We start from the raw sequence: 16927 nt of genomic DNA, 5'->3' as shown, positions 1-16927 counted from the left end.
ACTACTGCTAACAAGTCAGTGCTGACTCAAAGCGGCGCCCCTCGCTCTCAGACCTGAATAAGCGCTTCGATTTGCCTCCTTGTGGTCACCTCACCTGCCCTCTGTCACCTTCTGGAATACTTCAGTGGTTAATCTCAGTCGCACACAGGTGGAACCTTAGGCGCAGAAAGGTAAGCAATTTAGGGAGTGATGTTAGAAGCCAAAACTCAACCCAGGTGGTGGTGCTGCCCTGGCAAGAGTCTCGGGCCTGGCGGCGGACCGTGGGGACGCCCCCGGGACGGAGACTGCAGGTGGGGCCGGGCCGGGGCCGCCCCTGCTGCCCTGGGAAAGACGCGCGAAAGAACAACTTTCCCCGGGGCCGGGGCCGCCTGCCCGCGCGGCTGCGCCGCTCGCGGGGCTGCGCGGGGTCAGGGGCGGCACCGCCAGCGCGCGCGGCGNGGGCCCGGGCTCGGAGCTGCCCGCGGGCGCGGGGCGCCCGGAGGGGGCGCGGGGCCGGCGGCTCGGCTCGGGTTCGTGGAGACAGGTGAGGGGCGGCGGCCGGGGCGCGGCCCGAGCTCCCCGGGGCCTGGGCCCCGCACTGCCCGGCCGCGCCGGCTCCGGGCCGCGCTCGCCCGCGGAGGACGCGCCGAGGGCAGGGCTGGGCGGGCCCCGCCGCCCGCCCCGGCCTCAGGTGGTGCCGCGGCGGCTCAACTTTCGCACCTGCGGCTCCGCGGCGGCCCCGGAGCGCCGGGGGAAAGGGTGGAATTACTCGAGGACTTGAGCCGGGCGCGGCGCCGGGGGCGTGGCCGGGCGGGCGGGGAACGACGCGCCTCGGGTCGGAGTTGGGGAGCCGCGTCCGTTTCAGCCTCCGGCGGCGGGTGGGAGGGTCGGCACACACCCCCTCCCGCGGCTGTTCCCGCGGCGCGGAGCCACTTTCTTTTGTCTGGTCCGTTCTGGCGTCGGCGCTGCAGCTCCGTCCGCGGTGGCCGCCCGGGTCGGAGGGCGCAGCCCGGCTGCGACGCGCGGGTACCAAGTAAGCGCCCCGGGAGCGGCGGGGCTGGGCCATTAGTGCTTTAATTAACACCAGCAGGTTTAGATGGCTGTGTTCTTCCAGAAATCGTACCCAGTATTTTTGTAGCATCTAATAGTTTTAAGTGCACCCGGGAGAGCATTCATTAGTGAACTTCAAAGGAGCATTGTGTAGACAGGTTACTATTAAGTTATCCCATTTTATAGACTAGACAGCTGAGGCACCCACAAGGAAAAATGGTCTTAACAAGACCAGGCGTCCAGCAGTTATGGGAACTTGTGACTGGAACTTCTTTGGCTGACATTTGTTGTCCTCCGTCCACTCAATCTCCAACAGAGTTTAGCGCTCAGAGTGCCTGATACTCGTATTTTAACTTACTCATTAATTACCAAAACCTTTCTTTAAAAGATGAAGTTGAATTCTTTTAGACTCCTGGAATAGTTCCCCTAGAAGTGATACTTAAAAGACAAGAATCATTTTTGTATTTTTTTAAAATCCTCACCTGAGGATATATTATTGATTTTTTTTTTATAGAGAGAGGAAGGGAAGAGTGAGAGAGAGAGAAAGAGAAAGAAAGAAACACTGATATGAGAGAGAAACATGGATTGGTTGCCTCTGTATGCACCTCGACGAGGGATTGAACCCACCACCTAGGTATGTATGTACCCAGATGGGGGTCAAGCCAGAAACCTTTTTGTGCAGGGGGAGCTCCCGCCAGCTGAGCCCCCAGGCCGGGGCAGGAAGAGGATCCTGTCCGTTGTTGAATAGGATCCAGCGATCTTATTTGTAGTGAGGACTGCATTTCTTTTGTCTTTCATCTGTGAAATCTTTAGTAAAATGTTTGCCACCGGGACCCAGAGATACTTACTTAGTGGTCATCGTAGCAGAGACCCTAAATGTTTATTCAGTGAATAAGTAGAATGGAGGAGGTGAGTTTCTAGGTATCTTTAAATAATGGGTAGCAAGTTTTATTTTCTCATAAAAAAGAAATTCAGGTTTAGGAGAATAGTCATTTTAATGAAAATTACTTTGCAATCATGTGCATGTTTTAAGTAGAATACAGTGAGTAAATCACATTTGATACTGGGACAGTATTAAGTTGGGGGTATATTTAATATAAAAATTGGAACTTTACAAAAATGCAAATGTATATCTTTATAATTTAGAATTATAAAATTTGCCTCCATGTTGGGTTTTGAATGTACTAGAGCTGGGTCAAAATGGCCTCATCAACATATAAAATTGCTGTTTTCAAAGTTATTAGTAAGTTGTGTGTGGAACAGATTTTTCTGATGACCTCAATTATCAGATACATTCATTTTCTTCATTTCTGGGTTGTTTGAAAGTTTTATAATATTATGTATATTGTATATCATATGTGATAAGTACCAGAAGTATGTTATAACTATAGTAGCAGTTAAGGATATCCTTAAAATCACTAAGGAGTTTTTTGATAAGCAGATAAAATCATTTTCTGAGGGAACAGTTAGAAGTAGGTAACTTTCTATGCAGTCTGTAGCTTGAGAAGAGGGATAATACTCCGGCTGTGAATATACTACAAGTCCATCATAATAAATGCATAATCAGGAGCATATAAAAGAAAGGGGTACTATCTTTTTGATATTTAAATAGAAAATAGTTCCACTGTTTAGCAGCCAGATCTCTGTTTAACAGAGTGAATAACTTGAATAACTTTGAGAAAAATAACAGATTTCGAGATGCAGACTATTTTTTACTTTTTAAAAAGATTTATTTTTTAGAGGGAAGGGAAGGGAGGGAGAAAGAGGGGGAGTGAAACATCAGTATGTTGTTGCCTCTGGCACACCCCCTAGGGGGGACATGGCCATGCAGCCCAGGCGTGTGTCCTGACTGGGAATCCAACTGGCGATGCTTTGGTTCGCAGGCCCGCGCTCAATCCATTGAGCTATACTACCTACCACAGCCTATTTTTTAAATTTTTTTCTAAAAATTATTTATTTACATTTAGAGGGGAAGGGAGGAAGAAAGAGAGAAACATTGATATGTGAGAGATACATCAGTCAGTTGCCTCTCTCATGCCTCCAACTGGGGGTCAGGCCCACAACCCAGGCATGTGTCCTTACTGGGAATCAGACCAGTGACTGTTATGTTACCAGGCTGGTGCTCAGTCCACTGGGCCACACCAGCCCAAGCAAGATGCGTATTATTTATTGAAGTGGCAAGTAAATTTTCAGCAGACAAGTAGACGTTTCTTCTAGAATAGCCCTTTCTAAGATGAGAAAGTAAAGATTATCTCCTTGTTGTACACATGGTTTGTCTCCCAGATAATGGTCCATGCCCATCCCATCCTACACGTGAACTGTGCCTTTCCTCTGACCCCACTTTGTCTAAACTCTAATCTCTGACCTTACTTCGTCTTCCATTGCCTTCTCCCAGCAGAAGGTAGTTAGTTGACTCACGAAGGAAGGAGGCCCAGGGAACCTATGAAAATACAAACTTTTTTCCTCAATTTGGAAATTTAATAGTCCATACTCGAGGTCTAGTCTAAGGTGTCTGTTGCTTTGTTAGATTTTGGAAAATATTTTGGGAGTGACTTGAATGGTAAGTCTCTTGTAAAAGCTAGTTGAGAAAATTGGAATCACTACATTTTTATCTTGGTAATTTTCTTTTTAGCAAGGAAAAATAGAAGAGATTATTCTAATAATACTAAAAGTATCCTCAAGTTCCATAATCTCTTTACCTTCACTATTGGTTTAGTAGCTGGAAAACTTTAGAAACAACCAATCGATCATTAGCACAGGTTTTAAAAGCAGCTTCAAAATGTTCTTAACAAAATTATAGAGAAGCATGAAAATTAATGAGAATTGTCAGGCCTATTTTAAAACCTTTTGAAAAAATTTATCCAAAGGGCCAGAATTGCATTATGGGCACCAATTTAGTCAGCATGCAATGGATAGTGTAACCTGTGGGCCAGTGATATAATAAGTAAATAGTGGGCTGTCTTCTTAAAATTTCATAGCGAAAGAAATTAAAGCTAAGGTATATACTTTTTGGTCATACTCTGCTCAAAGTTTTGATTTTAAGGTAAAATCTATTCTTTTCACAGGCTACTTCTGGATGATGTGTGCATCATTTAATAAATATTTATGTAGCTGTACCTGTTTGACTTTGAACTAGCTAAGCGTTTTGGTTTCTATTATTTTCCTTCATCATGATGCTCATTCGTCTCCACTGTACTTGCCGTCTAAATCCTCTCTATCCTCTAAGACCCCAGTGTTATGGAGGCCACCACTTTCCTAAACTTGGTGCCCCATTCATGTTTTTATACTTTTGCTACATATGCATGTAAACAAATATAACATTGTTGCACATGCTTTAAAAATTTTCGTAACTTAATTATGTGGTGTGTATCATTCTCTGCATATTTCTGCAGTCTTTTTCCTATTTCACATACTTGGGAATTTTTTCCTGCGTGTGTATATATAGGTTTAGTTTTATTCCTGCATTGTATTACATTGTGTCAATGAACAAAAAAGATTTTGTCAAATATCCTATTGATGAACACTTGGGTTGTTTCCAGTTTTTTGCTGTTACCATAAAATGTTGCTAAAGTTAACATTTCTGTATGATATGGTATTATCTTAGGCATATACAAACCTAAGAGTAGTGCTGAAACTCCATGGGTAAGCATTTCATCTTTACCAGGCCTTGCCAAATTGCTTTTCAGAATGTGCCTAGTTACACCTCCCATTAGTGGTTTATGTGATTCTTGTTGTTCCATATCTTTTTTCTGCTTGGTAATGTTAGGGTTTTTTGCATTTTTCCCAGTGTGATTGGTGTGAAATGGTATCTTGTTTTAACTTCTCTTTTCCAGATTTTTGGTGCAGTTGAGCACTTTTCTTTTGATAGTTGGCCATTTTGATTTTCTTTTCTGGGAATTGTGCTTTCATAGTCTTTGTTCATTCTTCTGTTGGATATTTGTCTTTTTAAGTTTTTGTGCTGTAGAATTAATTATAGACATTAACCATTTGCTTATAGTATTTACAGATTTCTTCTTCCTGTCTCTGAGTTGTCTCTTAATTTTATTTGTATTTTCTTATACTGAAGTTCAAAAAGATAAAAGTATTTTAAACTTACCAATATAATTGACTGTTTTTTGCAACAGTTTTAAGGCTTAGCATGTAAGTGAGTTACAACCTTAGTCTTCCTAAGATTTGCAGCTAAACATTCCACACAGTTTATTACTGAAATATACACAAAATTATTAGGCTTTAAAAATTTATGTGAAAGTTCCCTAGTTCAAAATTGCATCTAAATAACAGCCTCCAGAGTAGCTTTTTCTAGTTTTTCATTACTTTCCTATGAAGATGTAGAATAAAATGAAATCTCACCATAAAACCGAAAAGCAAAAACAAACCAAAACAAAACAAAAACCCTCCTAAAAGCAGAAGGAAGTGACCTTAAGTAAGAAACAAATTGTATTCTATTGAGAGGGATTTCTTTACATCAGCACCTGCGTAGCGCCATCCCACCTTTGCCTCTTGACACGGACTGTTTGATAAATACGATGAACACAGGCCAAGAGGCTTCTCTCTGCCCCTTCAGTACATCCCTCAGACACTTAGGTCCTCTGCCAACTAGCAAACTGGGAAGACAGTCTCTCTGCCTCCCGTTACCGCTCTGTGGGGCAGAACGCTTTCTGTGTTCCCAGCAAATTCTAGGAAGACCTAAGGCAGAATGTAGGGGGTTTGCAGTGGATACCACAGAGTATTTGGAGACCAGGGATGCAAGAACCCTGGTGGTAATAAATAGCAGCAATTGCAGTTACAGTTGTTTTCATGGGTCATGGCAGTGCTTCTCCCTGGGAAACTGGCAATAGGAGATAATGCAAGGTGCCCCCTTGAAGGACGGGGTAGTAGGCGGAGAAGCAGTGGTGAGGGCCTGTTCGAGATGGGGAAACCGGGCTGGGTGCTTTGTGTATCAGCGAGCTGTGCCACTGTAGGTCTGAGCAGGTGGGCAGGGGCAGGACCATGTGTGCTTCCCTCCCTCCCTCTCTCTCTAACACCAAGTCTGGGCCGATCCCCCCCATAACTGAAATGTATAGGAAGAAAAAGAAAGAAAGCAGAGTAAGGTGAAGCCTCTGAAATACTGTGGAACAAAGGAAGATGTATTACTGAAAGGAATCGTAGCATTAATTTCAGAGACTTGGTAAATATCGCTCTGGGTGTGAAACACCACATTCATGTGTTTCACATCCAGAGTGCTCAACTTGTGCTTTGGGGCCTCTGCAGAGAGTGAAACGTCTAACCACTTCACCGCTTTGGGCCGGTGATATTTTGGAATTCTCTGTAAGATTTGTATGAGGGGAAAGTGCAAATGCTGCTTTCTTAAACGTTACTCTCAAAAAATTGAACTACAGAGAAATTTTACAAATTGAATATGTTTCATTAGGGGATCTTACTAATAATCACCACGGATGGGTTTGCTGTGAGACTGTGGATGCCGTCCACATGACGAGAGTTGTGAGTGATTTGGGGATGTAGGAGAGGGGAGTGGGTCAGGTGTCTGGAAGCACTTAAAGAAGGCAGGGTGAACTCTGTATACCCGAGGGGTCTCTAAGGGCCCCACCCAATGGGAAGACAGGGTTGTTTTAGGATTGCAGGCAAAATCTTCCCCTTAGTATACCGTCTAAGAGCATCACCAAATTTCAGGGCAGTGCATGCTGAAGGAGGACTGTATAGGAGGGCTATCTGCGGACACATTTGCTGCCAGACAGTGGTCCACATACAAGAACAGGATAAATGAGAACAAGTTGGGTGTGTCATAATGTGGATTCCATAATTCCAGAGGAGGAAGGAAGTACACAGTAGCAAACAAATGCTACCCAAGTACCCGTATTCCTGTGGTAAGACAGGAGGGTGGGAAGGGATTTGAGGATGTTTTTTGCCTGATCAGGCCCTGCTTTATCTTAACTGTGGCTAAAGGAGAATACTTCTGGTGTCACTGGAACACTGATCAAGGCCGAATATAGATTTTGGAGCTTGGAGCTGGTTACTGCTTTCATCCCTTCCCATCTGCACTTTCTCCTCACAAAATGGTGGGAATAGGCTACAAAGTTACTTAGCTTGTCTGGGCCTCAGTTCCTCATCGATATAAAAAATTAATGGTCCCTAACTCACAGGAACATGCTGATGATCAAAGGAGCCAATGCCACTTAATAAGTGCCACAGGTAGAAACGGCAGCTGGTGCTTATTTAAAATAATGCCAACCCGACTCTATGTTTATATGTAGAGATTTTAGTTTTAAAAATGTGGAGCATATACCATGTACCAATACATACTTACATATCAAAAATTGAATCTAAAAAACAAAGTAAGCAAACAAGCAGAACAGAAACAGAAGCATAGATACAGAGAACATTTTGATGATTGCCAGATGGGAGGGGGTTTGTGGGAACAGGTGAAGAGGTGAGGGGATTAAGAAGTATAAATTGGTAGTTACAGAATAGTCATGGGGCTGTAAAGTACAGTATAGGAAATGGAGCAGTCAAAGAACTGGTACATATGACCCGTGGACGTGAACAAGGATGGGAGAATTGTCTGAGGGAGTGGGGGGTGCTGGGTGGAGAGGGGCCGAGGGGGAAAAATTGGGACAACTTTAATAGCAAGGTCAATAAAATATAATTCAAATTGCCAAAAAATGAAAGAAAAAGTACTGTTTTCTGATGGATAGCTTCATAAAGAAGTTACAAGTAATTTTAATGCATCCAGTAACATAAACTTATCAAACTACACCTGACATCTTAAAGCCCAGTCTGTGTTCTAAAACACCCTTTAAAGAGTCATTTTCTAAATAATAGCTTTATAAGGCCGAGACCATCTTTCTTTGGTGGTGGTTGGGAAGTTTACCCTGGTTATGCCCATAAATTTTGTCCCAACTGTCAGGAGAGGTCGGAGAGGATGATTTATTTTTTGTTTTGCCTGTGCTTGCTTGCCAACTCGCTTGTTATTCAACCTGTCAGGGCCCACTGCTGCATTGGCACCACCAGAGGTCAAACTGTCGAGGAGTCCGAGGCTCAGGAAGGGAGACAGACATGGAGCAAGTGTGAAAATTATTCTGAGGAAAACTAGAAAGGCCCTTTGAGGGAAATAACAGGTTAGGAAAGACCCTGGTCACACCCCGCAGAAAAGGGCTTAAGTTTGAGCTGAGACTTAGAAGATATGGCAATACTTCCTAGAGGCTAGAGGCCAGGTTTCCAGGGACCCCAGGACTCAGGGACCCAGGGACCCAGGGACCCAGGGACCCGAGGAGAAGCAGGGAATCAGTGGATGGGAGTTGCTGGAAGAAGGCTGTCCGGCCGGCCTGCGGAGCACACTGGGCAGAGCATGGGCAGCGGCCTGGTTGGCGGAGCACTAGGAAGCCACTAAGGGGAGCAGGAAGGTGATGCATTCTGCATCGGCCACAAGAACTCCACCTTCAGCAGAGAATAAAATGCCTTGTATTTTCATAAAGTTAAGCTTGGTGACTAGAACCATAATTTCTGGTCTAGAATTTTTGAGGTCGAACCTTTGAGTATATGGGATGAAATATCCTCCTCTCCCCATATTTCTTCTTCAGCCTGTTAAAGACCGTTTCTGTCCCAGCCTGTGTTTTTGAAAGAGCTAGAAAGGAAGCTTTTGTCCTCAACCCACCTTCAACCCCCTCCCTTCGCCTCGTCCCTTCAGAAATTTGAAGTTTTCAGAACAAATCCCAAGAATTGTGACTAGAACTTTGGTGACATTGCCAAATAACAGGAATTAGAAGTTTTTCTTGTAGTGGTTGAAAGGGAGGCCTCCAGTTATAGCCTAAAAACCTATGCTGCAAATACCTTAGAACTTCCCTGGAAATATTTGATAACGTATTTAAATACTATATACAAGAGGTGGATAGATGAACAGGTAAGAAAGGAAATGAAAGCCTGGGAAAGGGTGGGGGCTTTGCACGTAGACATGACATAAAAACTACCCTTGGTGTTAGGGTGAGGTTGCTAGGCTCACCGGTGTAGAGGAGGGTTTGGGGTTGTTTTTTGTATCTTTTTCCATTACCATTTAGCCCTCTTATATCCCTGTCACTGCCCCACCCCCCCAGTCACCACACTGGTGTCCATGTCCATGAGTCCTTTATTCTTTTTGCTTAATCCCTCCATCCCCTAACCTCCCTGCTGCCTTAGCTGTCATCCCACTCTCTCTCCCACTTCTGGGAATATATCTGAAGGAACCCAAAACACTGCTTTGAAAGAACATGAGCACCCCTATGTTAATTGCAGCATTATTTACAATAGCCAAGATATGAAAGCAGCCCACATGTCCATCAGTAGATGAGTGGATAAAACAACTGTGGGACATTTACATGGTGGAATACTACTCAGCCATAAAAAAAGAGGCTTGGGTTTTAATATTCATGGTCACACAGGAGACCAAGGCCTTGGGTGCACATGAGGGAGGGAGTTGGCAAATGAGACCTTCAAGTCCAGCCAGGACTTGGGAAAGACAACACTTTTAGTGGAAGAGTAGGTTAGAAAAAACATGGTCCACTTACAGAGATACTCTAAGGAAGCCATATTGGCCTAGTGTCTGAGTAGAAGGTGGGGAAAAGTCTCCTCGGAAAAGTCTGTTTATTGAGTTAAAAAAAACTTATAAAAATGTTCAAACATATAGAAAAATAGGATGGAATAGTGAATCTTCATGTATATATCAGCCAGCTTTAATTGTTGTTTATTTGTTTCTATATTACATAATTTTGCCTGTAAGTACCCCAAATTATAACATTAATCTCTAACCTAAGGACCTTTTAAAAACATAACAGCATGATATATCACATTTACCAAATTAACAATTATCATCCAGTACCTAGTTCATGTGTAAGTTCCCCTAGTTGCCTCAAAAATATTTTTTAAGTTGATTTGTTTAAATTGAGATCCAGATAAGGTCTACACGTGGCATTTCATTGATGTCCTAAATCTCTGTGATTCTCTTCTATCTTTGAAAACATTGATGAAGAAAGCAAGTCATTTTTCCTGTAGAATTTTCCACATTCTGTGCTTGGCTAGTTGTATCCTCGTGGTATCACTTAACAAGTTCCTCCAGTATCCATACAGTGGTTCTTAGATTTAATGTTTGAGTCAATCTGGTTATTTATTTTTTTAAAGAACACACATGGTGCTGAGCACTTCCAACTGCATTATATCAGGGGGCACACGATGTTTGGTCATTATGGGCTACATTGTTTCCCACCCCTCCCCTTCCCACCCCACCCCCTGCCCCGTGATTATCTGCTGGAGAGCGGGTTCCCACTACTTGAGAATGTGACTGTGTTTGGGAAAGAGCTTTTAGAGAGCTGATTAAGTTACAGCGAGGCTATCTGGGTGAGCCCTAATCCAGCTGACTGCCATCCTTATAAGAAAAAGAAATTTGGACTCATAAAGAGACATCAGGATGGGTGCCCAGAGAGGAGAGACCATGTGAGGACACATTAGAAGGCAGCCGTCTGAAACCTCAGAAGAAGCCAACCCTGATGTCCCTTGATCTTAGACTTCCAGCCTCCAGAACTGTGAGAAAATAAATTTCTGTTGTTGAAGCCACCCAGTCTGTGGTACTTGTTATTGTAGCCCTAGCAAACTAACACCGTTGGCCTACTTTTAATTATGATCATTTAGTTATGATATTAGGATTGATCTTTGAGTGCAGGTGGTAACAGCCTTATACATTCATTATAAAATGCTCCATTGTTTTATTTTAACCTTTTTAGTATCTATTGATGTTTTCTCCCCTAAATCCATCATTTTATTAGGGGTTGAAAATGGTGATTACATTAATCATTCTATTTTATTAGCATGGTGCCTCTGTGCTGAAGAATATTTTCTCACCAACTGATTTGGTTACTATGAAATAGTTTCTATAAAGGCAGAGCAGGTGCTTGACTCCATCCTTTTCCTTTATTTATCCATTTTTAGATTCTGACATCACCCAAGTCACCTGAGAATTCTTAACTTCAGACATTAGGACTCGAGTTTATACTAGTGGGGTGAGCCAAGGACGCTCCAATGGAGAAACTTACCTAAAAGGTGTTCCTGTACTGGTGATGTCCCGTGAGCACCTGGAAGATACAGTGTGAAACTGTGCTTCCTGGAAGGACAGGTCCTCAAACAGGGCCCCATACTTGTCTCATGGTACAGATGAGTTCGTATTCCAAGATTACAAAACTCAGGAGTAAATGGGTAAGAATTAAGAGACATAATTGAGAGCTAATTTAGACTCTCAGAAAATTTAAGTGAACCCAGGGCTTAATAGTATCATATTCTTTTCTCTAGCCATACTCACAGCCTTACAGAATCCTCCATGTTCATGACTTTAGAGAACAATCCCACATTTAAATCTCTTGTTCTTACTCTCTTCAGAACTCCAGAGTCTTGAACCCAGCTGTGTACTTATTCTGTTTGAGAGTTGAGTGCACATCTCGAATTAATATCCAAACTGGACTTCTGACTTGCCCCTCCTGTGCCATCCGCCCCCTTCCCCATGGCAGCTGATGGCCATTGTATCCTGGCATTAACTCCTGCCAAGCATTGTAGAGCCATCCTTGACTATTCTTTACCCTAGACCCTATGTTCAGTCTGGAGATCCTGCTTGCTCTACCTTCAATATACATCCAGAATTTGACCGTCATTTACCGCCACCACTGCTGTCCCCCTGACCTGAGCCTTACCTTTTGGCTGGATTCCTGCAGCGATGTTTTCTCATTAAAATGGAGTTTATCTGGTAGAAGAGTTACCTGATGACCATATTTCTGCTTTATGCTCAGAATTTTTTTAAAACTAAATCTACTAAGCCATTGAAAAGTGCTGTTTTTTCTCGTTCTTTTCTAACGTTAGTTATGAGTGAGTAAGAGTTTACGAAGGAGGGGGCAGGATTTTGTGGAAGCAAGTTGTGTACTAGGACAAGTATTTAAAATCAGACAGAATAATATGAGAATTTAAATCTCACTTTAGTCTCTGTATTGCCCCCCCCCCCCACTTAATGCAGTAAGGTGTACTTAGTGAGAAGTTAGGCTTGTAAGTGAGTTTAATTAAGATAGTGCTTTATATGTGATCTGCTAGAATGCCCTTTCAATGCCCAAAGTGAGAGAACAGCAGCTTGTTGCCTCTAATTCAGTTCAGCGACATCTATATATTTATATGTACACACACACACACACACACACAGTGTTATATGCAAGGTATTTGGTGGTATTGTGAAGGACTGTGAAGGCCTGAAACACTGCTCATGCTCATTCTCTGGCGCCTACAATTTAGAGGAAGAAACAGATGTACACATTAGTATACTGCTGGTGGCGTAGTGACATGAATACTGAACAGAGGCACGGGTGACAGGTGAACTATGATTCAAAGGAAAGTTTGTTCAGGAAAGACAAAACAATAAAAGTACTAGGAGCTTTAAACCCCTTTTAGGGAGATGATGGGATAAATAAGTAAAATAAATAAGCCCGAGTGTCTTAGCTTCCAGATGAGTGCTCCCATCCAAGTACTAACCAGGCCCAACCCTTCTTAGCTTCTGAGATTGGATGAGATCCGTTTGGTCAGGGTGGTATGGCTGTCCATTGCTTTTTCCGCTAAAAAAGAGATACTTCTTTTTTATCTCCATTACCTAGCAGTCTTGTGCAGTAATCCAGTACAGCTGCCTCTGTATCCAACAAAAGCTTCCCTGTGTAAGTACTTCCTTTGCCCAAAAGACAAAAGGAGCTTGAAGCCACATTAGTATGTTTATCTTTTCTGCCACAGTCTCATAGAATCCTTTCTTGATTCTTGACACTTGACCCAGCAAAAAGAACATAACTATGCAATAAATGTATGGCAAGTTACAAAACTCCTCATTATTAACTTTTGGTTTATATCATGCTTTATATTATATTAATGTATTTCACATAAAGTTACAGATTTTAGCCCTTATGTAAACTCTTCTAAGAAATCAGCCTGATGAGCATCTGGGGAAAGAAGGCTCTTTGGGGGGCCTCCAAAAATGAATTTTATTTATAAAAACTTGTGTATATATTCTTACATGTTTAAAATTCAGTCACCCTCTATTTGATCTCTAGAAGTCAGTCTCTGTTGAGACTTTTTTCCACTGGTCAAAACAGTTTTTGAGCTCATTGATTTTGATGCCTTTTAGTGCTTCTGCTTTTTTTTTTTGTTTCTGCTCTTTCCACATCAGCAAAACATCTCTCTTTGAGAACTATTTTTTCTTTTCTTTTATTGTTCAGTTACAGTTGTCCCACCTTTTCCCCCATTTCTCTCCCCTACCCTGTCACCACCCCTCCACTTCCACAGCCAGTCCCTTCCGTCGTCCATGCCCATGAGTCTTCTTTTCATGTTCCTTTGCTTGCCCCTTCCCCTTCTTTTCCACCATTATCATTTCCTCCCCGCTGGTCACTGTCAGTTTGTTCTTTATTTCCAACTCTCTGATTCTGTTTTGCTCATTTGTTTTTTATTATTGATTAGGTTCCACTTATAGGTGAGATCATATGGTTTTTGTCTTTCACCAGCTGGCTTATTTCACTTAGTGTACTGATCTCCAGTTCCATCCATACTATTGTGAAGGGTAGGAGTTACTTTTTTCTCTCTGCTATGTAGTATTCCATTGTGTAAATGTAGCCCAGTTTTTTTGATCCACTTGTTTACTGATGGGTACTTAGGCTATTTCCACTACTTGGCCATTGCAGATAACGCTGCTATGAACATTAGAATGCATAGATTTTTTTTTGAATTGGTGTTTCAGGATTCTTAGGGTATAGTCCCAGCAGTGAGAGCACTAGGTTGAAAGGCAGTTTCATCTTTAGTTTTTTTAGGAAGTTCCATGCTGTTTTCCCTACTGGCTGCACCAGTCTGCATCCCCGCCAGCAGTCCACTAGGGTTCCCTTTTCTCCACAACCTCACCAGCACTTGCTGTTTGTTGATTTATTAATGATGGCCATTCTGATTGGAGGCCATCTGGGAAAACAAAAAGAAAGTCACTCTGGTAAAGACTGGGTGAATAGTGAGGGTGGAGCATGAGGATCATGCCATATTTGATCAAAAACTACTGAACATTCAGTGCGGTGTGGGCAGGTGCACTTTTAAATCACCCACCATGAAATGGGCAAATGCACTGAGTCTTCAAAAAAATTTCACTGAAGCCAAATGCAGCCTCTCACAACAATGCCAGACAGTACACTGATACAGGTGGGTTCCTAGAATACTCATCTAGTGGAGGAAACCTATGCTGCAAGGGTCCCACCCTCCAGAAGATAATTCCTGTTTGTATTGTTTTGTTTTGTTTTGTGTGGGGTCCTCCCTTGTCCTTGACCTCAGGATCAATCCTTAGATGCTTCCCTCTGAAAACTCTTACCATTTTGCCTATTCTCTCATATCCACCTGGCTTAGAATACCCCAGCACCCTGTCAAATGCTTTCATAATGCAGGTATTTATTTTTCTTTGTGTTTCCTGACAAAAGAGTATATACTGTGCAAATGTTACTGAAAGAATATCTAGCCTCAAAATACAACTTAAAATTAATCTTTTTAAAAACCACCTGATTTTACTTTCTTCTTGCTATTGTCTCTTCTTGGTCTAATAAAAATTTATTGGCACTTTTATTTAAAATATGTTTATATATATACTAGATTGCTCAAAAATCTCCAAAAATGGCTAAACACTAAACATATCTCTTGGAACAAAAACTGTGGACCATTATATACTGATTTCTAAGATTTACATATGAATATAAATATACACACACCTGTTTAAAAAGTATATTTCAGCTTTGCTCATCACTTTTAATTTTGTATGTAATATATTTTCTCCCTAAGAATGTAGTATATGACAAGAAGTGTGTGAGAAGAATGGATCCTCCATTACTGTTGTTCGTCTTTAGAACTATTTCTGGTTTTACTAAAATGGTAGTGGATAAAATGGGGAAAATTAATCAAAATAGAGAGTTATAAAATGTTTGCATTTCTTTGATGACTTTTAAAAAAGGTTCTTAAAGCTGTCACTTGGATTGAAAGACTACAGTGAGCATTCAAGACCATGTGTCTAAAGTATGTTTGTGAGAGAACAAAAAGAGAAAACAAATTTTAAAGAATTAAGAGGTGGTGTTCTACTTCAAATATGTAGCTTAAGAAGATGTGGGAGAAGGTAGGATAGGACGTATCTGGTAATTGCAATAGCATCAAACTCATGCTGATTTTCTCCTTAAGGTTAAATATGCATTGTGTCATATCTAAGAAGTCAGCAAGCCCAGGGGAGGTAGAAGAGAAATAGAGAGAAAGTAGGTGAGAGCCAGTTAGATGGTGAAAAGGTAGTTTCAACTATTGAATACTTTTTTGTCAATAAAAGTTGGGTGCTTTCCAAGAAAAATGTGTCTGGGTATGAATAATAGTGCATTGTGCAGAGTCACTTAAACGGGTAAAAAGCTGTTGAAGTTGATTTCAACATGTTCAAACCCCAAAATGCGTGACATAAACAGTTATTGAAGAAGATTGAGGTCTCTATAACTCACGACTTAGGTAGTTTTACACTTAATAAATTGTAGGCTTTAATTACCATTTTAGTTACTGTGGCTATCACAACTAGGAATATAGAATTGACCATTTAGAAATCACCTGATCCAGTGTTCTGGCTGTACACATAAGGTATCTGATATCCCTTTCAAAAATGTATATTTTTTATTGTGCTAATACCATTGTTCCAGTTTTTCCCCCTCTGCTTCCCTCCTCCTGGTATTCCCCTTTCCTCTAGCAATCCCCCACCCTTAGTTCATGTCCATGGTCATGCATATAAGTTCTCTGGCTTCTTCATTTTCTATACTATCCTTAACATCCCCCTATTTTGTACCTACCAATTTTGCTTCTCAGTCCCTTCACCTTTTCCCCCATTATCCCCTTTCCCCTCCCAGCTGATAACCCTCCAAATAATCTCCATATCTGTGATTCTGTTCCTGTTCTGGTTATTTGCTTAATTTGTTTCTTTAGATTTAGTTGTTGATAGTTGTTAATTCATTGCCATTTTAATGTTCATAGTTTTGATCTTCTTTTTCTTAAATAAGTCCCTTTAACATTTCATGTAATAATGGCTCGGTGATGATGAACTCCTTTATCTTTCTTTACCTGGTCTGGGAAGCACTTTATCTGCCCTTCCATTCTAAATGATAGCTTTGTTGGATAGAGTAATCTAGGGGACAGAGAGGGGACAGTGCTGCTGCCTGGCTTCTGGAAGTTTGCCTGACATTCACCCATTTCCAGTGACTTTACCCACTTCCCGTATGCAACTGGCCCCTCCAGCTGTTGCCCTGGTGGTGAATCTCAGAGTGGGTGGGTTTGCATGCATTCTAAGTATATGTGGGTGCTTTAAATGAAGCCTCCTGAAGATCCAGCAGTTTCTTCTGCTGCCCAAACCTCTCGTGATTTTTACAGCCAGACATTTGGGGGATTTATCTTCCTGGAGCTGGAATTCTGGGCTGTGGGGTTTGGCCTGGGGCTGGGATTGCTTGCTCCCAGGGTAACCCAATTTCATCCACCACACCTGAATATGGGACTGTCCAATCCACTGTGGCCTCCACCTCTCCCCTCCACACCACCTCTCTGTGCCTCTTTGCCTGTCTTCACAACTCTGCCCTTCCGACCTGTCTGGATGAATGTGGCTTCTTTAAATCCTTGATTGTTGGACTTCCATACAACTCTATTTTCTGATGGTTCTCTATGTTACTTGTTTTGAGATTTAGTAGTAATTCTTTTTATGGTTTCATGAGGATACAAAGTGTGTCTACCTACACTGCCACTGTGACTGGAAGTCAAGTATCTGATATCCTTGACAAAGACTGAAAGCTAATGTAAGAGGGATCCTGAATTACAAGCCACCTTTCACTAA

The 16927-nt window shown here is 42.1% G+C and overlaps 1 protein-coding gene across 2 annotated transcripts in view; it reads left to right on the top strand.

Moving 5' to 3' along the window:
* Positions 1-1621: 1621 nt before the first annotated feature.
* The window catches only part of RNF180 (ring finger protein 180), a 157247-nt gene continuing 141941 nt past the window's right edge, over positions 1622-16927 (top strand). For both annotated transcript variants that reach the window (XM_037062875.1, XM_037062874.1), the window contains exon 1: positions 1622-1663. The gene's annotated coding sequence lies outside the window, so the exon portion shown is untranslated. The remainder of the gene's footprint in view (positions 1664-16927) is intronic.

Source organism: Sturnira hondurensis, unplaced genomic scaffold, assembly GCF_014824575.4.
Source record: "Sturnira hondurensis isolate 20B ecotype Veracruz unplaced genomic scaffold, ASM1482457v3 Scaffold0014384, whole genome shotgun sequence".
Classification (NCBI taxonomy): Eukaryota; Metazoa; Chordata; class Mammalia; order Chiroptera; family Phyllostomidae; genus Sturnira; species Sturnira hondurensis.
This window is presented reverse-complemented; position numbering and strand designations above follow the sequence as displayed.